We start from the raw sequence: 25,910 nt of genomic DNA on the forward strand, positions 1-25,910 counted from the left end.
TTTCACAGGATTTCCAATACTTGCGGCCTAGCGCCACAGACACAACAGAAAAGACACAGAGAAGGGAAATCCTACAGATTATTTCAGTATGAGACTTCTTTAAGTGATTTTATTTTGAATGAAGGCAAAGAAATACACTTGGCTACTTCCTACCTACAAAATATACAACCGCTGAAAGCTGTATGACACCTAAAGGAATTCACGACTTTGTTATCCAAAATGTTCTGATACTTCAATGTCATCGAAAAATTGTCAGTGATATTTCAGGGGATTTCATTTCCTTTCCAAAAAAACCCCACACACACACACACATCAAATAGATCACTATGTAAAGCTGGGCACATCAACTGTTCTTCCCCAAAAGGGGAATGCAGGAACTTGATGCTTGACCCTGCCTGGCTGACACTGTGACTGGAAATTAAATCAGTGCAGGCTGGGGTTCTTTCAAATCAGGCAAACCCAGCTCCTGCTGTCTCATAGGCACATGCTTCTGTGGGCCTAACGGAGTCTTAGTTTTCTCTCGACTGAAAATTGAACCTTAGCTCCCTCACCTCCAAAATGGAAATAAAAATTCCTACTTCCCAGGGGGAAATGAGAGGTTTAAATAAAGTTAAATGAAGTAAGACAATATATGCAGGTCATGTTCACGTTGCTAGCAAAATGTATAGAATCTATTCTTATTCCTCAAACAGGTTCTGTGATACAAGTGGAAACAGGCACAGCTTAACTCAGCAGTCTAGAAGCTGGTTGAGAATAGGTCTCTGCCTATAATGAAAGTCAGTCCCAGAAGTTGTTGCAAGAAAAGAAATGATCCTATCACCAGTGTATTAAGAAAGAAAGGAATAAGGTCAAAATTAATTTTTTTCTTAAATATTGTTATTGACCTATCTGATCTTAAAAACTAGAACCCTGCATAAAAATTCATGGCTAATTCGTGGTGAGAAAGAGAACCAATGTAATGCAAATTCGAGGGTATTTTTGCATAGTTCAAAATCACTGCAACCCGGCAGATGTGGCTCAGTGGTTGAGCATCCACCCAGAAAGCAAGAGGTTTGATGGTTGGATTCCTAGTCAGGGCACATGCACAGGTTGCAGCTCAATCCCCAGCAAGGGGCATTCAGAAGGCAGCCAATCAATGATTCTCTCTCATCATTGATGTTTCAATCTCTCTTTCCCTCTCCCTTCCTCTCTGAAATCAATAAAAATATCTTTAAAAAAAACACACAAAAAACAATGAGAACAGTCTGACCCAACCAAAATGGGTGAATGAGCAGGAGGAAGGGGGTCCATAAAATATGTTTTCTAACTCATTTCCAAGCATCCTTACTCCAAAATAGAGCAGTATCCTTGCCAGAACTTCAGGTCAGGAAGCAGTTAGGATAGTGCTGTCAGCTCTATAAAATATGGCCTCTTCTGGACTATGCCCTAAAGATAATTAACAGATGTGTAACATTTTTGAAATGTCAGGTACAACAAGGCAAACAATTTTATCAAAACGGAAATCATCCTTTTAGCATAAAAAACAATAGTTATATGAATTTCACTTCAAATCTTAAGTGCACGAAGCAATATTTGGTGAGTTTTCTAACCATGTTTAGATGCCATCAGCAATTTCAAGAACAGATTTCTTTCATTTTACAATTTTAAAATGTTACCACTACATCACTTTCCAGCCTCTCTGATAGGCATATACTCATGTCAGAAAGAGATGGAAAAACTGAAAATATAATATCTCATTATGGACTATCCACTGTTTAAACCTCCAGGCTGGCAATATGTATTTAAATAATATTTCATAAAAACCTCTTGGTACATAATGATGTAATAAATATGAGAACGCCTCTAAGGCTAACTCACTTATTTTTCCAATTGTTAGGTTACTCCCTGCTATGATCCCATCACCAAGTGAAATTTTAGGGATATTCTTTTGGGCAAAATAAATAGTGGTGGGGAAAAAAATACTAATTCCAGTTGGAATGAGGAAACAGTTTCTTAATCATCAAATGCATTCTTTGTGGGTCAGATTTCTCTCTGCTGAGATCTACAAAATTCTGAGTGTTTCTTCTATGTTCGAACTTCCAAGATTCCTAGGTAGAACTGTAAGAAAAAGAATTGCCCATCTACAAAGATGGAGAATCAGAGATTGGAGTCACTGTTTTTATTCATTTTAATATATTTTTATTGATTTTAGAGAGAGGAAGGGAGAGATAGAAACATCAGTGAGAGAGAAACATCAATCAGCTGCCTCCTGCATGCCCGCAGCCAGGGATGGATTCACTACTTTAAAATAAAAAAAAAAAGTCTTCCACTCAGAAAAAATATAATCTTTTACTACATATACAGATATGCAGAAAAATTTCATATCAGAAAGCAAAACTAATCCTCATTTGTCAGAAGGAAATTTGGGGGAATTGAATTGGGATATGGAAAAATAATACCAAAAAAGCGATTATATACTACCTGTTTGTATAGAGGGTGGGGCAAAAGTAGGTTTACAGTTGTTCCTATGGAAAATGATCTAATAATTAATATATAATAAGAATAAGCTTTGTGTTTTGCATACAACTGTAAACCTACTTTTGCCCTACTCTGTATACATATCACCCTAGTAAATTAATCTTGAGAAAAGATTATATGCACAAAGATCCATAGACAGAATTTAAGTGTATACATGTATAGAGTAATTTTTTGCTGTTGTTAATCCTTAACCAAGGATATTTTCCCATTGATTTTTAGGGAGAGTGGAAGAGAGAGGGAAAGACAGAGAGGAATATTGATGTGACAGAAAGACATCGATTGGTTGCCTCCTGCACGAGCTCTGACCAGGGCCCAGACCAGGGTGGATCCTGAAACCAAGGTACATGCCCTTGACCTGAATAGAATCTGGGACCCTTTCGTCAGCAGGCCAATGCTCTATCCACTGAGCCAATCTGGCAAGGGCTGTGTATAGAGTAATTTTAAGTGTGTTTATCAAACCCTGGAAAACTACTTCAAAGGAGCAGTTCCAGGAAAAATGGCAGGTGTAGCAACTTACTTACTGATAGCTTGGAATTGCAATATTTCCCATGATCATAAGCTTTAAAAATGCCCAATGATCTTGTCTATGCATTTTAATATGGGTAAATATAAACATATAAGACTTTTTTTACAAGTTGTATTCCCAGTACATGAAAACACGTCCTGAGACCATGTCTTTGAAGTAGCTTTCAAGGACTTGTGCATGAATAGTGTGGGCGATAAATTAAGACAGCACAAGAGAAGTGAATGCATAAACTCTGCTAACAATAGCATGGATCCTTGGTTTCAATCACATCATAAGCATTGCTAGACTGGCTCAGGCCAATGGTTCATTTAAAATGATGTTTTTATCTCTATAAACTGTTTATTCTTTTAGAATATAAAACACTGTGGAGTTTTAAGTGACTATTTGGACTGCCATTCCAAGGAAATGGGCCATCAGATTTTTAAAGATATATATGGAAACAAACTCTGCTTTTTACCCGTCAGAATGAGGCCTTAATGATAGGTTGGTTTTTGTTTTGTTTTGTTTTGTCTTGTTTTTTTTTTTTTTTTGGGGGGGGGGTTGTTGTTGTTTTTTAGTAACCAGAACTCAGTATTTGTAAATATCTGTTAAAGAGACAAACATATATTCTTAATATAAAAATCTTCCTGATGTGAAGTCCCATACCAAAAAGAGAAATGATCTAGCAAGACTGGGTTTTCCATATCCAGCAAAGTACTTTCCCAAGTGCCACCGGCAATTCTGTTGAAAAACTGTTCATCTGCTCCTATTCACAAGGCCACCCCACTTCTGATGAGATGAGACTTTGTATTCTTGGCAAATTTAGCCTAGAACTAAATTAGTTTTATAATATGTGTGTGTTCTTATCCCTTCAATTTATCACTTACCTAAAATATCTGCAGGTGACATGAGAAGTGAGATCTGAAATGCCTGTGAAACTGATTATAATAAAAACGTTAAAGACCATTTCATATGGTGGTGGAATGGCAAGATTCCTGCTTGAGATTCATCATTCTCATCAATATCACAGTGTATCATACTCAGAAGATTAAATTGTACTGAAGTAAGAGAAGAAATTGTCCAGAAACACCAAAAAACAAAGTTCACCTAAGATGCAAAATCTTATGAAAGAGTAAAACCCTGAACTAACAAATAGATGTATATTGATATCAGTCCCTACATCCTATGTTACTGAGAGATAAAATGTGGGAGACACAAAGTTAGAGACAGGGCAATGGCATTAAATTCATGATTGCAATAGCTGAAAAGAAAAAGAACATGAGATAAAGAAAAACATCTAAGAAATTCATCAAGACTCATGCTTCAAGCAATGTAGTGATATCTGAGAATATAAAGATATGAGGACACTAATAAAAACACTATTATTCTGTTGGATCATTTTAAGAATTCCATTTGTCTTGAATTAATAAATTATTAAGTGCATTGGCTTCAGTAGCAAAAGAATATATACTTCAGACCTCACATATTTTTCTGCATGTATACACACACACACACACACACACACACACAGGTGTGCATTATATATATTATACACAAACACACGCAGTCATATACACAATACATTTTGGCCCATCTACACTCCATGTGGTGGTTCTAAGATTTTTTTAAATAAATAAAACTAATACCTGTTCTTTCCAACATTTATTCATGCTTACTATGAACAAGGCCCCCGTCAAAGGGCTTTACATATGTCCATTTAATCCTTCCAACAACCTTTGAAGTAGTCACATTTATTATTCCCATTTTAGAGATAAAAGAACTGAGGCACAAAGAAATTCAGTAACATGACTAGAGTTATAGATTTTAATAGATGAAAGAGTATTTGAGCACCAGCAGTCTGACTCCAGAGCTGCTGGGCTTAATACCATACTACATGGTCTCTCAGTGAAAGCAGAGGATACAAGTTAGAGTGGGAATTAATTAAGCCAGAAAAAATAGTATATTTGAAAGTATTTGAAAGCAGAGGAAACTGGCCTAATTTCAAATATTCTTTCCAAACTTAAAAAAAAATCAAAGAAATAATAAAAATATTGGAGCCAAATGCATCTCCTAGATCAAAAGAAACAAAGGAAAAAATAAATAAACTGGAATATATTCAACTAAAAATCTTCTGAATAGCAAAAGAAGCCATCATCAAATGGGAACCTACTGTATAGGAGAACATATTTACCATTAATACATCTGATAAGGGGTTAATTTCCAAAATATATAAAGAACTCATACAACTCATCAAAAGGAAGACAACAATCCAATTAAAAAAAAGGCAAAGGACCTGAATAGACACCTCTCTAAAGCTTAGACACATATGAAAAAAATGTTTAAAGTAACTAATCATCAGAGAGATGCAAATTAAAACCACTATGAGGTGCCCTAACCTGTCTGGCTCAGAGGATAGAGTGTCGGCCTGCAGACTCAAGGGTCCCAGGTTCGATTCTGGTCAAGGGCATGTACCTTGGTTGCGGGCACATCCCCAGTAGGGCGTGTGCAGGAGGCAGCTGATCGATGTTTCTCTCTCATCGATGTTTCTAACTTCTCTATCCCTCTCCCTTCCTCTCTGTAAAAAATCAATAAAATATATTTAAAAAATAAAATAAATAAAACCACTATGAGGTATCACCTCACACCTGTCAGAATGGCTACCATCAATAAATCAACAAACAAGTGCTGGTGAAGATGAGGAGAAAAGGAAACCCTAGTACACTGCTGGAGGGAATATAGACTGGTGCAACCACTGTGGAAAACAGTACGAAGTTTCCTCAAAAAAATAAAAATTGAACTGCTGTTTGACCCAGTAATCTCACCTCTAGAAGTATATCCTAAGAGTCCCAAAACAATAATAAAAAAATATATATATGCACCCCTTTGTTCATAGCAATGTTATTTACAATAGCTAAGACCCAGAAACAACCCAAGTGCCCAACAGTAGAGGACTGGATAAAAACCTGTGGTACATTTGCACCATGGAATACTATGCAGCAGTATAAAAGAAAGATCTCTTAGCCCAGTGATGGCAAACCTTTTGAGCTCGGCGTGTCAGCATTTTGAAAAACCCTAACTTAACTCTGGTGCCGTGTCACATATAGAAATTTTTTGATATTTGCAACCATAGTAAAACAAAGATTTATATTTTTGATATTTATTTTAAATATTTAAATGCCATTTAACAAAGAAAAATCAACCAAAAAAATGAGTTCGCGTGCCACCTCTGACACACGTGTCATAGGTTAGCCATCACTGTCTTAGCCTTTGTGACAGCATGGATGGACCTGGAGATTATTATGCTAAGCCAGTGGTTCTCAACCTTCCTAATGCCACGACCCTTTAATACAGTTCCTCATGTTGTGGTAACCCCCAACCATAAAATTATTTTTGTTGCTACTTCATAACTGTAATTTTGCTACTGTTAGGAATCGTAATGTAAATATCTGATATGCAGGATGTATTTTCATTGTTACAAATTGAACATAATTAAAACATAGTGATTAATCACAAAAACAATATGTAATTATATATGTGTTTTCCGATGGTCTTAGGTGACCCCTGTGAAAGGGTTGTTCGACCCCCAAAGGGGTCTCGACCCACAGGTTGAGAACCACTGTGCTAAGCGATATAAGCCAATCAGAGAAAGACAAATATCACATGCCCTCACTAATATGTAGAATCTAAAGAACAAAATAAACTGACTAACAAATAGATCCAGAGGCATGGATGTATGGAACAGAATAACAAATCTCAGAAAGGAGGGAGCTGGGGGGACAGAAAGAGATTAACCAAAGAACTTGTATGCATACTAAAGACCTGGTTCAAGGATTCGTGCACTGGTGGGGTCCCTCGGCATGGCCTGCAGGGATTGGGCCGAAACCGACAGTCCAACACCGCCTGCTCCTCCTGCCTCCCGGCCTCGCTGTGCCTGCCATGGGCTCATGCCCAGTCAGTCCTGATCAGGAGAGGCCCATGCCGCCACAGCGGTGCTCGCCAGCCTTGAACCCGGAGTCTGGTGCCTGGCAGTCAGCTGAGCAGCACTCCCATTGTGGAAGCACACTGATCACCAGGGGGCAGCTCCTGCGTTGAGTGCCTGCCCCCTGGTGGTCAGTGAGCATCATAGCTACTGGTTGATCAGTTGGTCGCTTAGGCTTTTATATATATAACCCATAGGGTTATATGCATAACCCAGAGACACAGACAACGGTGTGATGAAGGCCTGGGGTGAGGCAGGGGCTGGGTGGAAGGAGGCAAAGGGGGGTGTAATGCAGGACAGCTGTGATACTGTCAACAATAAAAAATATATATTATTGGAGAATATACTATGATGCAGAAGGTATATACAGATGATACCAGAAGGGTTAAAGCTTTGGTAGGTGGCTCTTTATTCAGATAAGAACCTCAGGTTCTAATCAAATAGATGTCCCTCTGCTGTGACCTAAAGGGAAATCTAACAGAGTCATAATAAAGACATATTCCAAAACCGCTTTGAAAACCCCAGTCACTCTTCTAAACCATCTTAAGCAACACAGTGGGCATCAAATCTAGATTACAGGCTTTAATTTGGTGTAAACACAGAAGAATATTCCAGGATACCTCATCCCAAACCCTTGTTAAACTAAGACCCATAGCCTAGTGGTCTGCAACAGAAACTACTTCCTACAGCACTGCTGGAGTAGCAGCAGTGAGTCAAGGCTGAGCCAGCTAGGTTTTCAGGCCGGCCAGAAGGCAATCATGTCAGAGCCAAAGAGAAAATACTCGAGAATAGCACACATGAGACTGGCAACTATAGGCCTGCAATCCACAATGTCTCTTAGATACTTTCAGGAGGCAGGCAATTTTAAGCTAAATAGTCAATGAAAATATCTGCAAAACCACATTGAAGAAATATAACGAAAATAAATGCTGCACATAAAAAGCCCTAGAATATGCTACTTTACTCTCAAGATGAAAATTCTACCTCAGATTGAATGTTCAAATGGTAAGGAGGTTGTCAGCGAGTATGAATCCACATTGTTTTGTTGTTGATTTGTGTTGCAGAGGGAAGGGAGTGGCTTTGTTCTATTTTAAATGTGTAAATGACTCTATGTTGATTATAACAGTGAAAAGATATGCCCTAGTCCAAGTTGTTCTTTTTGCATGGTGCACCTTGTACTTTAGCCCATCGCAAATGAACATTTGAACTTGGGAACATTATTTACCTATTTGTACACCTGTGAGCTAGACTACAGCACTTTGTACTAGAGCAGAAGCTATATATAACTCAGGCCTGGAGAAAGCAATATAATGCTCTTATATAGCACATGATGTAGCTAATTATTCCCATTCATGTTGTTACTCTTCTTTCTTCTCCTTTCTCATACCTCTCTACTGTTTCTTAACAGCTTTATTAATGTATAATTGGCATAAAATAAACTGCTCATATTTAAATTTGATACATGAAGTCTATTTTTTATAAACCAATTATTCCAGCACCATTTGTTGAAATTATTTTCCTTTATCCACTGAATTGCCTTTGTACTTTTATTGAAAATCAGTTGCCTCAGTAAATATTTTGTGTGCACTCAAAAATAATTTATATTGTACTGTGTTTCAATGAACAGTTCTATAAAAGTTAATTGGATTAACTTGGGTGATAGCATCAATCAAGTCATCTAAATCCTTACTGATTTTTCAGTCCATGGGCTCTATTAATTATTGACTGGGATATGTTAAAATCTCCAAATATAATTGTAGATTTGTTTATTATTCTATAATGTTTGAAAACAGAAGTCCCCTTCCTTTTATAAATTACTTTATCTTCTTTTACTCTAATTTTTTCATCATGTTCTCTTTGCTTTTTTTTTAAAGGATACTGATATCTTGGTTACATTGGTTTTTCCCTACTCTTCATCTCTTTATTTCTAGTCCAAGTAGTTCTTCTCAACTCCTGTTTGAAATAAAAATCCCTCATTGTTCTCTATAAAATGGGTAGCCCTCCCAATCATTAGAACACAATCCTCTCAGATACAAATGGCTTCTTTCCAGCCAGTCGCAAAGTCACCTTTGGTGCCTTGTTATAGAACATACATCTCAGTTCAATTTCTATTAGTGTATTTTGCTCCCTCTCTTATGTTAGGGCATGGCTCTAATTCATGTTGTGGTACCTTACACTATTGTGGTCAACCCCTTCAGTGCCTAGAATAGTATTCTATATACATCAGTATGCAATAAAAACAACATCCCCAGATTCCCCACTGCCTGCAAAGCAGAGACTATACTCTTCAGTCTTTATTTAGGGTATAAGCTAGTTGTCCTTTCTTTTTTAAAATATATTTTTATTGATTTTAGAGAGGAAGGGAAAGGGAGAGATTGAAACATCAATGATGAGAGAGAATCATTGATTGGCTGCCTCTTGCACACCCCCTACTGGGTATTGAGCCCAAAACCTTGGCATGTGTCCTGATCAGGAATGGAACCATGACCTCCTGGTTCGTAAATGGACACTCAAGCACTGAGCCACACCGGCCGGGTTAATTGTCCTTTCTTCCTTTCTCTCTTTTATCTCTTTCTCCCTCCCTGGTTTTCTTCCATTTCTTCTTCCTTTTCTCCCTTCAACAAATACGGACATTCTTTCTAAAACTCTCTGCTTCTAGAAATTAATCGACCCATTGTTCTCAGCAGATAGCTTATATTTTCTACTTGGGCCCTATAATTCCACCTCTCTCCCTACATAAGCCTTGTAAACCCATTTTCAGTCCAGCTTCTGGATGAAGATTTTCTGCCTTCAAAGACAGAGCTTTCTCTTTTCTGTGCATGTTACTCTCTGTATACATAAACACACTGAGAAGCAATGGGTTTAAAAGGAAAAGCAGAAGCCACTGCTGCCTCTATTAATTATGTGAAAAGAGCCAAGAATCTGGCTTTTAAAGTGATGGAAATAAGAAAGGACAAATCAATTTGCTCCTTAGAGAAATTATCTTCATGATAGCACTGGTAGAAAGATATTCCTTTTCCCTAAAAACAATAATGAGTGATGAGGAATACATAAATAACTAGTCTGTCCACCAGGCAGAGTCCATATGAAAAGTAGGAGCACACCAAAGTATGAATAGAAGAAAAGGTTGGGCTAGTCTGCAGAAATCTACACAAAAAGGAAGAACATATTTGAAGCCACTGTAATAAGAAACTGGCCCAGTAAAATCAAGTACAAAATTTGCAGGGGAAGAACCAAGGCTTGAGATATAAAAACAGTAGGAAGAAAAATTGCAAAAGACTATACTGCATACAGTTGGCAGAATTAGCAGAGAACACAAGAGACACATTAAAAATACAGAAGAGAATATAAGAGAATATTTTTTAAATGAGAATAATTACATATGTCTAATTTAAGCATTTAAGGATGACTATTTAAAGAATAAACCATTCTCCAAAAACTCTCTTCATTTTAAAGTTCCAAGATAAAAACACTATAGAAATATTGTTCATATCAGTAAAACAAACTCCAGTTAAACAACTCACTATTTGACATTTTATTAATGTCTAATAAGGCTGGACTCATATTCATTAAGTCTATATACAAAGTATGGAGAAAGATGAGCTACAAAGTGAATGTCTGATCAAGGATGAATACAGTGCATTTTGGATTATGACCATTTTCATAGTTTTATGTGATAATAACATTTTTAAAAAATATTTTTTACTGATTTTAGAGAGGAAGGAAGAGAGAGAGAGAGAGAGAGAGAGAGAGAGAGAGAGAGAAAGAGAGAGAGAGAGAGAGAGAGAGAGAAACATCAATGATGAGAGAGAATCATTGACCAGCCCTCCACTGTGCCCTGACTGGAAATTGAACTGTGACCTTCTGTTTCATAGGTAGATGCTCAACTACTGAGACATGCTGGCTGGGCTGTAATAATTACATTTTATTGTGTCATAGCTTCTCTTCTCAACTAGATCTTAAACTCTGAGAGGCCAGGACTCTCTCATACATTATGTGTTTCATATACAATATCTTGCATGGTAGACATTAAATGAAGATTTTCTGATTTAGTCTGTAATTGTTAATTGTTAATCTTAGTTGTAGAAATTCATCCACTTCTTTCCCATTGATTCTAACCCAGTGGGAGTGCCAACCACCCTTTAGAGTACATCACTGGATTAGAAAGTCCAATAGAAACATGTCCTTTAGTAGAAAAGAGAGTAACTTAAAGTATCAATTACTTGGGGGGAAAGTACATGAATGACAAAGAAGTAGTAAGGTATATAAGAGTAAGCAACCTTTTTCAAAAATATGTTCCATGTGTCAGTTAGTGTTAACTAGACAACTGCTATGGATGTAGACAATCACTACAGACAACACTCTACCAGTCTTCATAGTGTACCTCCTAAGGAAAAAAATCTATAGCAAGAAGGTCTGAAATGCACTTAAACCTTCTCAAAATCCCATCATTTTGGATTTATTTGGGGCAAAGTATTCTGATTTATTCAGTCTTAACTGATAGAAAATTTCAATTAATTTTCTATTTCTTATAATGTCAAAGTCGTACAACCGAGACACTTGGCAGGTTTCTGTTTTCTGAAGAACTATAAAAGGTAGAAATAAGTTTTATAGAAACAGTAAAATATATTGGAAATGATGATGCCACTTACTGGAAAACATACTCTGTACTATTAAACATTAACTCTAGCAAGACCCTGTCTGGGGGCCATGGTGTACAAGCCTAAAACTAAGAAATATACCGTGTGATACAAAGATATCTTAGTTGGCGAGGGCTACCAAAACAAAGTACCACAGACTGGGTGGCTTAAAAAACAGGAGTTTATATTCTCAGTTCCGGAAACTAGAAATCCAAGATCAGTGTTAGTAGGTTTGCTTTTTTCTAAGACTTATCTCCTTGGCTTGCAGATGGCTGCCTTTTCACTTCATCCTCACATGATCTCTCCTCTGTGTGTGCATATTCCTGGTATCCAATCTTTTTTATAAGGACACAACTCACACTGGACTAGCGCCCACTCTAACACTCACTTTCACCATCCCTTTAAGGCTTTATATCCAGTACAGTCACATTCTGAGGTACTAGAGATTAGGGTTTCAGCATAAGAATTTGGAAGCACACATAGTTCATAACTAGAAGGATACTGGGAAATTCTAGGAAAGATAAGGTTCTAGCAAATAATAATTTTTACTTAGTATCATCGAATAATGAACCAGAAGGAACCTAAAAATATATTATGTCTAACCAACCATGCAATGCAAACATCTCCATTAAAGCTTCCCCAACTAGGGCCAGCCTCTGCTTTCTTACCGGGAATGCACCACTCCCAGGAAAATGAGTTCCATTCAGATAGAGTTACTTACTGTTTTATGGGAGACTACTTTAGAAATATTAACCAATGTGTTTTTGTTTTTCCTTTTCCTTTACCCACCCCTGATATTTTCTTATTTTTCTAACTCCACTTAGTTTTGATTCTCTACCTATCACATCAGGGAAATCCTATCTAATAAAGAGGGAATATGCTAATGGACCCTCACACCATCACAAAGATGGTGGCTCCCACAGCCAATAAGGAGGGAATATGCTAATTGACTGTCCCACCCTCAAAGATGGCAGCACCCATAGCCAATAAGGAGGGAATATGCTAATTGACTGCCACACCCTCAAATATGGCGGCACCCACAGCCAATAAGGAGGGAATATGCTAATTGACTACCACGCCTTCAAAGATGGCGGTGCCCACAGCCACAAAATGGTGGCGCCCAGTCCCCTCAGTCCCGCCAGGGTGGGCCCGGCCGCTCTGTGCACCTGTCTCTGGAGTTCCCCAGTCCCCTCAGCCCCCCAGCTGCCCAAGGTTGGCCAGAGGCACAGGCTAGCCTTGGATGGCAGCTGCCCAGCCACCTAGGGCCGGCCCGAGGCTCAGGTAACCACTGCAGGCCGAGGCTTGTGCTGCCGGCAGTGGCAGCAGCAGAGGTGTGATGGGGCATCGCCTTCCCCTGAGGGCTCCCGGACTGTGAGAGGGGGCAGGCCGGGCTGAGGGAGCCCCCTCCAGTGCATGAATTTTCAAGCACCAAGCCTCTAGTGATGTATAATACAAAGTAGTGGCTTTTAAGTGTCAAAAAGTGCAGGCCCTGTGGACAGCAGGAAGGATCTGGCATATGTGCTCCACAGACCTCATTTTCTCCAGGTCCAATCTGAAGGAAAACCAGTCTCAGAGACCTTACATGGACTTGAAGGTAATAGTGACTAAAAAGATCTCAGGGAAGCATGGCTGGGCTTTGTGCCTTCTCAGATAGACCTACAACCACACCCCACAGAATTCCCTGTGCCTTGGTGTAGACCAGGAAAATGATTCCAATCTGTCAAAAGAGGCTTTGACATAACTGATACAGGTCTTTGAGGACAGTACAAGTGTTGATTCAGCAGCAATTTACATGGGTCAAGAACTAGAGAGGATAATGAGTCTCAGCAAATGCCAGATAAAATGGGAGATCAGGTCCACTGCCCATTTTTTAATTGGATTACTGTCTTCCTCTTGTTGAGTTGTATGAGTTATTTATATAATTTGAAAATCAACCTTTTATCAGATGTATCATTGGCAAATATGTTCTCCCATACCATGGGTTTCCTTTGCTATGCAGAAGCTTTTTACTTTGATGGTCAAAAGACATATGAAAAATATTTAATGTCATTAATCATTAGAGAGACGCAAATTAAAACCACAATGAGGTATCATCTGACACCTGCCAAAATGGCTACCATCAATAAATCAACAAACAACAAGTGCTGGCAAGGGAAAAGAGAACCCTAGTACAGGGTGGGTGGGAATGCAGACTGGTGCAGCCACTATGGAAAAAAGTATGGAGTTTCATCAAAAAAATTAAAAATGGAACTGCCATTGGACCCAGTGATCCCACTTCTGGGAATATATCCTAAGAATCTGGAAACACCAATCAGAAAGAATATATGTAACCATATGTTCATAGCAGCGTTATTTACAATAGCTAAGATCTGGAAACAGCCCAAGTGCCCATCAGTAGATGAGTGGATTAAAAAACTGTGGCACATCTACTCAATGGAATACTATGCCGCTGTAAAAAAGAAGGATCTCTTACCCTTTGAGAAACATAGATGAACCTGGAGATCATTATGCTAAGTAAAATAAGCCAATCAAATATCACATGATCTCACTTATATGTGGAATCTAATGAACAAAATAAACTGAGGGACAAAATAGGACCATACACATGGAAGCATGGAACAGACTGACAGATCTCAGAGGAAAGGTGAGAGGGAGGGCAGTAGGAGATTAATCAAAGAATTTTCTGTGCATATATGCATAACCCATGGACACAGACAATAGAGAGGGAAAGACCTTGGCGGGGTGGGAACCGGGGGAAAAGGAGGAAAATGGGGGAACATCAGAAACACTCTCAACAATTTATTTTTTTTTTAAAAGGAAAATTAGAGGCTCTCTTCCCTTGACACCATGGAAACTCCCAGAAATTAGTTGGAATTCTGGGGAAAAGCTGAGAGAACCCCTAACTGGCAAAGGCTTAATTTATATCATTCAGTTTCAACGTAAAAATGATTTAGAAAAAAAGTTAATTTTTTTAATACCTGAGTTTATGATTACTGTTACATGAACATAAATCTTAGCTTTCTCATTACTTTTTCACTCACACTGTCTACAAAAGTGTAATTTATACCAAAGTTATTGTTAGTTATCACAAGAACTGAAATTAGATCAGTTAGTATATATGTGATTGTACATGGGTAATGCCCAGTCATTTCAATGCCTACCAGCCCTGCCCCCAGGCTGGTAGGCATTGAAATGACTGAGCATTACCCATGTGCAATGGTTAAAACAAGGCTCCCTATATATTAAAAAGCTTGAAAATGTATCAACAACCAGGGCTGACTAAGAGCCTCACTGATGTTTACTTTAATAACCAAATCAGAAACCTAACACATAAAATGTCACTGTTCTAGTGAGGAAGAAAAACACAATTAAGATACTTGAAATTCCAAATGTTAGAGATTAAGAAGGAAGCTAACACAATATGCTGCTCTATCTCTCAGCAAAGCAGTTATACAAATAAGTCTATCTGTCCAGCCTCTGGGATTAAGCTCAATTGTAGCAACATAGAATGTTGGAATTAAAACGGTTCAAAACCATCTGGTCAAATATTCTCATGAACAGAGGTGAGACTTGAGATCCAGAAACATTAAAAGATTTGTTTAGGGCCCTGGCCAGTGCGGTTCAGTGACAGAGCATCAGCTCAGCTGCACAAGGAAGGGTCACGGGTTCGATTCCTGGTCAAGGGCATGTACCTGGGTTACAGGTTCCTTCCCTGGCCCTGGTTGGGATGCCTGTGGGAGGTAACCAATCAACGTGTCTCTTTCACATCAATGTTTCTCTCTCTGTCTGTCTCTCCCCATCCCTCCCTTCCACTCACTCTAAAAATCAATAGGAAAAATATCCTTCAGTGAAGATTAACAACAACAACCACAAAAATTTGTTTAGATGCACAGCAGTCCCTGGCAGTTCCAGTCTGGAAAATGGTGCTCCACCTTCCACTTCTTTTACTGCATGTTTTTCAAATTAAAAACGGAGTCATTCTCTCAAGGTTTTCTTACTCTTCTACAAGGGCAATTACATGATTGGCACTTATAAACTATTTACAATGAGAAAGTAAGTCAAGAGACTGGTTTATCTCAAAAGTTCAGCTCTCCCCTTTTGAGAACATATTTTTCTAACGGATAAAGGATTTGGTTTCTCAACTATTACCCATCAGAGAACCTATATCAGCTATGCCAAAGCCCTTTTACTCGTCACTAATTACATGTGCTGCTGACAGAATGATGGATTGGCCTAAATTGTATGGGATATAATAAATGCTGTATAAAGAACTCTCCAAAAACAAGATAAATTGAGTTTTTAGAAAACATTTACATGTATTCATAATAAAATGCAAAATTCTCTAATGTGTATTTTTAATCCCTTAAGTTATCTCTGGATAATTCAACATATATTTTGGACATATATTCAAAATACAAGTTTTGAATATGTAATTTAAAATACATATTTGAAATGTACTTCAAAATATGATGAAATATAACTTGGAATAAAAATTAAACTATTTAAGGTATTTGTATTTCAAGACTGAAACAAATCTTAAAACTTTGTAATGTACTTGCACCAATTATAATTTTGGAATTCTCTTACCATCAGTTGTGTTGCAAACAATACCACTTCTCTAAACATTTGCTAGTTTTTATCTATAGAATATCTTTTAGATATACTATTAATCTTACTTTGTTTTGTTGTAAAGCCTTTAAGAAAAGCATTGGCAGTTCAAGTTGAAAGGCACTTTTTCATTACGGTAGTTATAGCTAAATGGACCCATGTTTAGCCACCTGAAGTACACGATGTGGAAACGTACTCTCAAAGACATTTGCCATCGATGAAAATAATACGTTTTCCTATCAATTCACACAACCCTCAGAGTGATTTATTTGTTAGAACTATACATTCTCTGTACAGTCAAGTAATATGGGGCTTGGAACACACAATTAGCCTTTTCAATAAACTCTAGCAAGATAAACAAATCCTGTTAGCTTCAGCAACTTTCTAAAGCATTGAGACAATGTAAAGAACTGAGTTATACATCATGAAAATCAAGAAATATATGGATTTAAGCACTGACCCTTCTAATAATGAGTCATCCTATTGTCCCTCATTCACATCTTGTCATCCAGGCCTCTTCTTTCTTCCTTGTAATTTTTTATATTGATTTTCATAGCATAATTTAGGATTATTTGGTCAACTGTACAAACCATGTTCTTATTTTTCTCATGGTTTTACTCTTTAGGAGAATATTTGGCTGGTGGTTTCCACTCTCCCTTACTGACTCCCTGAACACCACACTCAGTCATCTTTTCTGGCCTCACCCATCTGCCCTAGGCCACTACCTCCCTCACACCAGAAATGAGTTTCCCTAATGCCTTCTTATTAGAGTATAACACTGGTATAGCTGAAATAAAGCCAATATAGCCATGTATACCATCTAACTTGGTATTTATTGGCCACAAATATTAGAAAGGGAAGAACGTTGGAGAGTTCTCTGAAGATACTAACATGCTAAATAGTAAATATATAAAAATACAAACAAAAATTCACAATGAATTCAGAGAATGCCCCAAAATTTATAAACTTCAAAATTATATCACTGATTCCCCCAGGAAGTTTAGAGCACTGGGTTTTCTCCTTCCTGATGAGAAACAATGAAGGAAATATACGAGAGATAAACATATGACGTGTATAATAAGAATTTATTATCCCAAAGAGCTGCTTTTGGCTCTGATATTTCAATATTGTGCAAGAAGGTAGCTAGTCTCAGTTTTAGGAATGTCTAACTTTACCTGAAAGCTAGCCTGTCTCTCTCTCTCTTTCACACACACACACACACACACACACACACACACACACACACAACCATGGCAAAAGATAAAAGATATTTGAAAACACTCAACTCTGCTTGGCCTGTAAGTGGTTGGACACACCACAGTGGGTCTCTTTCCTCTGGAACACTATGCCAGCATCATAAAAACCTGGCTTAAAATCGAGCAACACGTTTTCATGCTGAATGACTTTATTTTGCATTCCCTCCTGTACAAATAAAAAAGACATCTCATAGTGAGCTAGCTTCCGATGCTAGACTACACCACGGATAAGCTCATGACATTTAGAATGTGTCTATATGATAATAACAACTGTGGAGAGCATAGATTATCCACATACTCATTTCCTATTTCTTTACTTTTTTATTTTAACATCCAGAAACCACTCTCCAGGCAGTCTCCCTGGTGGCCACGGGAAAAATTGGGTGGTTGGATAGGAAACTCTGGGTGAATATTTATTAGAATACTAATACCTTATCTAAAATGTGCTCCATATATTTGAGGGACTTCATGCACCTTCCAAAATCCTCAGAGCTCTGGCCCACACAGCAGGCCTGAGAATCACAAAACTTAGCAGGGTGCTGTGATCTGGGTCCTTCTATCCTCCTAGCCAGCCCGTATCTTACTTTCCCTCCTTCGGTGAAAGAAAGAAATTCCAATGTTTTATTAAATTAGGTCTGATTCTATCAATATTAACCAGCAGGAACCTCACCTTGGTCCCTGCAATTGCCTCACATCCCATCTTTCTTCTTAATCACTAGTGGCTTTTTCCCTCTGGGGTTTTGGTTCCAATAGTTACTCAAAATCTGAGAATCTCTCTCATTTGACAATAGCAAGCCACTTGGTAGTTTAAGTGTTTCCAAGTGTGGCTTCCGGCAAGGCTTTTTGTTGTTCCGTTTTTGTCTTCACTATGAGTAATAAAGATCTTAAAGAAATTAATGAAAATATCACCCTAATTCGGAAGCTTCATTTACAGCAATGGGTTGCTAGTCCTCTGTTTATGGATTATATCCTGGCAACATTGTCATCATATCATCATACACCTTCACAAAACTGCTGGGACCTGCTACGTCCACCACAGAGTCTCTCTCACTGTTATGTCTGAACTCCAGACTCATGATAATTCAGAGTTTTCTGGATTTCACCCTAGTCCATCTATATTTTATTCTGAATCATATTAAAAGCAAATCACTCTTCTCAATAAACCCTCTGATTGCACCCAACATCATTCAGGGCAGTCCATGATAATAAGGTCCTGTTTCATCTGTATCCTCAACTCCGACTGCTCTCTCCTTCATTCACTCCTTTCCTGTGACACTGAATTCCTTGCTCTATCTTAAGTATAAACTACAAGTTCCTAATTGCCCTTTATTACCACATCTCTTAGCATTTATCTTTCTCCTATTCTCATCCTCCTCCTTCCTTCCCCATCTCCTAACTACATGATTTCCTTTTGGGCAAATGTCTCTAACCTCCTCCCTTACTCTCAGCTCCAGCCTCCTTGGGGCCTTTATTTGATTGTAATTTACCCACAATGCTTTACTTGTATAAAGAATTTATCCTTTATTTGATTTCTCTAATTGGAATACCTACTGAGAGCCCTTGTTCCATTAAACAACACATATTTCTAAGCATCCAACTTTGTGGAGAGGAAGAGTCGAATGGAAGGTGCTGTCTGGAATGAACACATTGCCAACCACAGGGTTAGATAAAGGGCCTCCATCTTCTCCCACTGAGGCCCCTTGGTTTTAGAGATCTTGGTTAATTTCAATGACTGACCATTTGGTCCACTGGTTATATCTCTTCCAGCACTTAAGAAGTCTACTCTGATGTTTTAAAATCATCACAAAAACTGAGTTCACAAAACCTTAGGCCCTCACCTTTGACCACAATAAAAGCTGAACCCCAAGCCTCTGTGCTCTCTCTCTACCTGTGACCTCACTATGTAGCTCCAGGTGTGCTGTGTGATTTACAGGTCCTGTAAGTAAGAAACCTTGATTTTTTTCAGTTTCCTGATAGTCATTAAGTGGGTTTTGCAATCATAGTAAGAACCACAAGGGCTGGTCCAACCACAACACTGGTTATCATTAGGGTGTGACTAGCACAAAACAATAGCCTTAAAATACTTAAAAAATTTGATGTTATGTGTGTGTGTGAAAGTAAAAGACTAGGACATATTTAAGAGCTTGTCAACTTGGTCTATAACATTTGTATATTTACATATTTACACAAATGGAAGAGGTGGCCTCCATTTTTACTTTTGCCCTGGTCCATTCAAATGTTAAGGGTGAGCCTGTCTCCTTCCCCTGTCAAAGTAATATTAAATTTGACCAAACTGAAAGTAATATTAAAAAAGCATAAAGAGACACTATTTAGAGAGAAAAATCACAAAAAGCATTATTAAGCAAAATGTTCATTCTGAGAGCTCTATTTTATAAGGGAGGCAGTAAGTCATAGATATAGTCAATTTCCAAAAAAGGAGATCAATCCTAGCCACACTCAAAAGGAAATAATTGAGAAGGTATGTTGACTATAATAAATTAATAAAATATTAACATATTAACAATATTTACTTCAAACCTTTGCTAATGGAACTAGTGTATTCTGTAGATGAATGACCTGGAATTAAAACAGAAATTCATCCTCTCTTTTTTTCTTTCTTTCTAGATTACAAACCTGGGCTCTTTTATACATCCTAAGACAAATAAGCCAGATACAGAGTCATGGTCAACACCCCCATCTTTCCTACCCACACACTCCAAATTTAGTCACCAAGTGAAGTAATTATTTCCTAAACCTCTTTTATTTAGACCCTTTATCACTGCTTCTATACAATTCTCATTACTGCTGCCTGATCTATTGTTATAGTCCCCTTTTTTATCTGTTCTCTGTAGTTCCACCTTCCAGAACTATTCACCATCTATCCTCCTTCTGGGGAGCAGTGGCATGGCTCCTATATCCGCAGCATAGCATCACTCAGGAATTGGCTGGAAATGCAAATTCTTGGGTTCCACCCCAGTCCTATACAGTCAGAAACTGGGGGTGGGACCCAGCCATCTGTGTCCCAACAAGCTCTCTTACTGATGATTGTACATGCTAAAATTTGAAACCAAGTTTCTAACGTAATATTTTTAAAGGACAAAGCCAATCATGTCACTACCCTGCTTGAAACTCCTTTAATAAGTCCTTTCCATATAACGAGAAAGTCCAAGCTCTTAGGAAGATGTGTAATGTCCTTTCTATTCTGTTATGTTCTTTTTATTTTTTTTTTCAGGTCTTCTCTCTCCATTTCCTCCCTCCCACCCAGTGTTTTAGTCATCTGAACATTCCGAAATAGTCTAAATGTATCCTGTTTTCTGTGCCTTTTCCTAGTGCACCTCTTCCCACACACAATTTATCCACCTGGAGGAGTTCTATTCATCTTTCCAGATCCAGCTCAAATGTCCCCTTTTGTAGAATAATTTCTGAAGGCTAATTTCAATAATTTACTTACAGCCTATTCCAGTTCTTCCAGGCCCACCCACGTAATTTTTCTACTTTAACATTTTTAGACATCCAGCTCTTAAGATAAAATGAGGTCCTGTGGACCGTAGAATAGAAAGAGGTAGGAATAGAAATGGCATTGATTACTCCATGTCCCATGCTCCCACCCCTGGTTCAAGAGTTAAAGATTGGAGGGTGGGGGTAAGGGGGAGAGATCAACCAAAGGACTTGCATGTATGCATCTAAGCATAACCAATGGACGCAGACACCAGGGAGGTAAAGGCATGAACGTGAGTGGGGTGGGGGGTCGATGGGGAGTAAGGACACATATGTAATACCTTAATCAATAAAGAAAAAAAAAAGAGTTAAAGGTTGCCATCCGTCTTTTGGAACCGCTGTGGCTCTTGCTCTTTGAGGATATTGGCGGCTTCTACCAGATGTTGGCTCAACTATTTAACAATGAACCCACCGCTACATTTACAGGATCCGAGGCAAGGGTACAAATGGAGGCCCACATACCACATGTCTAAATATTTAAAAGTTATAAATAAAACAAAAAACTTCAATAGGCTATGTTCTATCATTGTGTTACCTTAAAAAAACACACAGAATTTCTTAGTGACAAATCAATAGTATATGTAAAGCAATAATTTTCAGATGTCTGAAAGCTGGAAAAATATCAAAGACAATAAATGTAATATTCCATGTGTATATCTGGGTGTTCTGTTGATGAAATGTCAATGCTTATATGACTATAAAATAAACATAATTCATCAGTTCTTAAATGTGTATTCCATAAATTGATAATTATTGTATTCATTTTATGAAAATTATTGTTGTTATAATCAAAATTTTCATTTACTTTATATATTGTTGACAGTGATGCTCCAAAGAATTTAAAATAAATTTCAATTTTATTTAAATGGTAAAAAATGCAAATTTATTTCATCAAAAATTAAATTAATATAAAAACTTAAATAAAATTATTTTTTTAAAGTTCCTTTTTCTTAAATATTCAAAGTTACCCATAAAGTTGAAAACGAGCATGTGTATTGTAAATACCAAATCTTTATTTCAGAATACTTTGTTAAACCTGTTATTTTTCTCATTGAATTTTAAGTTTCATTTAACATTGCTTGACACCAGCTGGCCAGTATAAAAAATTGATAGCACACGTCATGCACGCTTTCACTGGCCCTACATATTTATAAATGTAAAAGCAATACAAATTGTTTAGCAATGCAACCTCAGCCACCCTGCGAAATAACTGTGATGATTTGTATGTCCTTTCAAGCCCAACAATAAAATATGAAAAGAAGCAAGAAAATTGATGCTCAGCTCTACTCGGGAAAATAAGTCTTGGTTATGTGAGGATTTAGTGAATTGATCCCAAAAGGAAGAATCCTAAAAGTTTATTTATCATTTCTCTTACACTGCTCAAATGCCCCTCTCTATACCCACATTCTCCAATGCAAAATGTCTCCAACTGAGCTCCCAGCAGCTCAACCTGAACATTTTCTAGGCATGCGAGCTCTCTTGCTTCTATGATGTAGAAGTGACGTGGAGAACATTTTCCTGGGGCGTGTTAACCATGAGAGTGGATATTTAGGGTTACAATGGCACTGAGCCAGTTCTGATGTCCAGACACCAAGTACAAAGACATTTATGCTTGTGTATCTGTGATAGGGGGGCCCTCCAACATGTGGGGCCCAGGACAGAGCCTCCTTTGCCTTAGGTCTAAGCACAGTACCACTTAGGTATTTGATGTCCTCATCCTAGACAGAACCAGAGGACTAGGGTCAAATTTAAAGGTGCTACCTTAAGGCAACAACCCTGCTCTATCTAGGAGTTAGAACTGTTATACATTTTCAATGTCTTAATCAACTTCAGTCCAGCAGAGTAAAAAGAGTTTTTATCTTCTACTAACTACCCCACCCCTCCCCAACCATTATCACATCAAAAGGAGTCTAATTTTTGGCTTAGCTGTTGTCTGAGTGGAGGTGGAAAAGAAAGACCTCATTATATTCCAAGAGATTTATATTTAATGGTTCATGCTTAATACATTTAATAAAATATATTCATGTTTATAATGAAATAGCATACTTTTGTGATTGAGTTCTTTGGTTCATTTATTATTTGATTCACCATGTTGAAACCAAAACATATTCACTGAGCATCATCATGAGATGACTTTGGCATCTCTGTGGCCATAGATCTGAAGGGACAGTTAAAGAGAAAATAGAAATTTATAGGGGAATGTTTCCACACACAGGCATTGTGAGGGTTAATTTTATATATCATCTTGGATAGGCTGCAGTGCCCAGCTGTTTGGTCAAACAATAGTCTAGATCAGGGGTGGGGAACCTTTTTTCTGCCAAGGGCCATTTGGATATTTATAACATCATTCCAGAGCCATACAAAATTATCAACTTAAAAATTAGCCTGCTATATTTGGTCAAACACTTAATTAATGCATCCCTAAGGCCTTGGCAGGGCCACACCAAATGATTTGTGAGTGGGCCTTATACTGCCCAGGAGCCGATGTTGGTCTAGATGTTGCTGTGAAGGTATTTGTTCTTTTTGGTGGGTTTTTTTTTTTTCTGTGATTAACATTTACAATCAATTGACTTTAATAGGTCTTCTCACATATTAGTTGGAGGCCTTATGAGCAAAAATTAAGTCACCTGAAGAAGACGGACTTCTGCCCTAAGACTGTAAGATAGGAATCCCAACGAAGTTTCTAGCTTGCCAGCCTGCCCTACAAATTTCAAATTCAAGTCTGCAACACCAACTCCTGTCTGAGTTCTAACCAATCTCCCTATAGATTTAGAACTTGCCAACCCTCACAACCACATAAGCTAATTTCTTTTGGAGAATCCGACTGCCACAAGTAGATATTTTCATCATCTATTTGTATCCCAATCCCCACAGTTAGGTAATCGCCAAGACAATGTAAGCATTCATGTGTGCTGTATACTTCTCTCTTTACCTCCGCATAGTATATGGTACAGATGCCATCTTTAGAATTTATGGCATAAAATTCTAATAATAGATTTAGAAGTCTGCCTCTTATTCTATTCTGTGAATTATTTATGTGCAGAGGCTGTGTTATTCATTATTTCAGTTATTCATTATTATATTTTCCAAGGCTAGAAACTGTCACTTAATAAATGCTCAATAAATGCCGGCCAAATGTTAGATGAGCAAAATTAGCACCTAACTATATCAGTTGGCATGTGGCAGAGGATACAGGAGTAAGGAGGGATGGTGGTAGAGCAAGGAAGAAAAAAAAGAAAATAGTGGGGAAGGGAGGGAAAAGGGAAGGAGGGGAAAGAGAAGGAGGGAGGGAGGGAGGGAGGGAGGGAGGGAGGGAGGGGCAATCTCCCTGAAGCTAAGACTCCACATGCTTTCCCAAGCTCCCAGCACAGTCTTAATCACCTCTCTCACAGCGACTTCGATAGCTCTGGCTAAGGAACTTGATACCTGCAAGCAATTAACTTTAATAAGCCAGCAGGTGTTTTCCTTAAAAGAATGCTGACGAGCCAATTTGCTGACAGCAGCTCTAGATTCTCTGGTTACTCAGCCATGGCTTCTACCTTTGCCCTTATGAACTCAGTCTGTGGTTGTGAGTAATGAATGAAAAAGTAGCCAGAGCGTGGTTCTTTAAACAGTGAGGCTTGTAATCAGCTTTAAGGCATGACTGTGCATTACAAATAGTACCAAAAAGTCTTTTCAAGTTACAAATAAAAGCAAAAGCCAACAAGTGGCAATAGCTCACATTGTCACAGCACTTCATACTTTCTGTAATATTTGTTAAATAGAAGGATATGAATGTGCTTTGACCTGCATTGGCCTGCCTCTCTCTCTCTCTCTCTCTCTCTCTCTCTCTCTCTCTCTCTCTCTCTCTCTCTCTCTCATTCCATTACCTAAAGCAGAATCCTGCAACAGTTCTAAACTCCTCTTTCTCCCATATCAATAATTCCTAAATGTTGTAATTTCGTTATTGTCTTTTTTTTTAACTTATGTCTTTTACTAGTAAATGCAGTGGAAGCCTCATGTGTCTCCCTGGTGTCAGTCTCAGGCATCACCCATCCCACACCACTGCTTGTGTCCTCCTTCCAAAATGTAAATATGATTTCATTTTCATGTTCCCCACTGCTAATGGAAAATTTGGAGTCAAATCTTCCTCAAGAGTTAAGTTTGTAGAGGTTATAATCACATTTTACTGAAAATAAACAGTGGATATGCTCTAATTGTCCAACAAATACGGTACATTGCCCATTATATAGAAACCCTGTGTAGTAACACATGTGTTTGTGTATGTAGTTACTTAAAGTCTATAAGAAAGAGGACGTAAACTTGACCTCTCTTGTGAAGCCACAGCTGAGCAGACTTCAGTGCTCGCCATGGCCGACGAAAAGCCCAAGGAAGGAGTCAAAACTGAGTACAACTATCATATACATTTGCAGGTGGTGGGGCAGGATGGTTCTGGGGTGCAGTTTAAGATTAAGAGGCGCACACCACTTAGTGAAGGAATGAAAGCCTATTGTGAACGGCTCGGTTTGCCAATGAGGCAGATCAGATTCCAATCGGACAGGCAGCTAATCAATGAAACACACACCTCACAGTTGGACATAGAGGATGAAGATACAACTGGTGTGTTCCAGCAGCAGACAGGAGGACCTGCCACTTCACTCCAGAACTCCGTGCCTCCAGACCAAGACCTTCTCAGTCAGAAAACTGCCATTTTGTTGCACCACACCCTGACCACTACGGTATAGTTTTTCTCTATTCTTTTATCTTCCCCTTCCCCATTCCTTTATTTTACATAAAGAAACTGATGTGTGTACATATGCATTTGCATTTTTAAACTAAATGGCCAGGGGTATGTTCTGATGGACATCACGTAGAGATGAGGTGGAGAAAAATACTGGTTCTATAAAAATACCCCCTTTGTCCATTAG

General features: G+C 38.1%; 1 protein-coding gene and 1 pseudogene across 1 annotated transcript in view; one reads left to right on the forward strand and one right to left on the reverse strand.

Moving 5' to 3' along the window:
- CTNNA3 (catenin alpha 3) overlaps positions 1-25,910 on the reverse strand; it is a 1,251,491-nt gene that overhangs the window by 521,015 nt on the left and 704,566 nt on the right. The gene's annotated exons all lie outside the window — the stretch shown is intronic.
- On the forward strand, positions 25,352-25,727 carry LOC102428164 (annotated as a pseudogene).

This window comes from Myotis lucifugus, unplaced genomic scaffold (assembly GCF_000147115.1).
Source record: "Myotis lucifugus unplaced genomic scaffold, Myoluc2.0 scaffold_62, whole genome shotgun sequence".
Lineage (NCBI taxonomy): Eukaryota > Metazoa > Chordata > Mammalia > Chiroptera > Vespertilionidae > Myotis > Myotis lucifugus.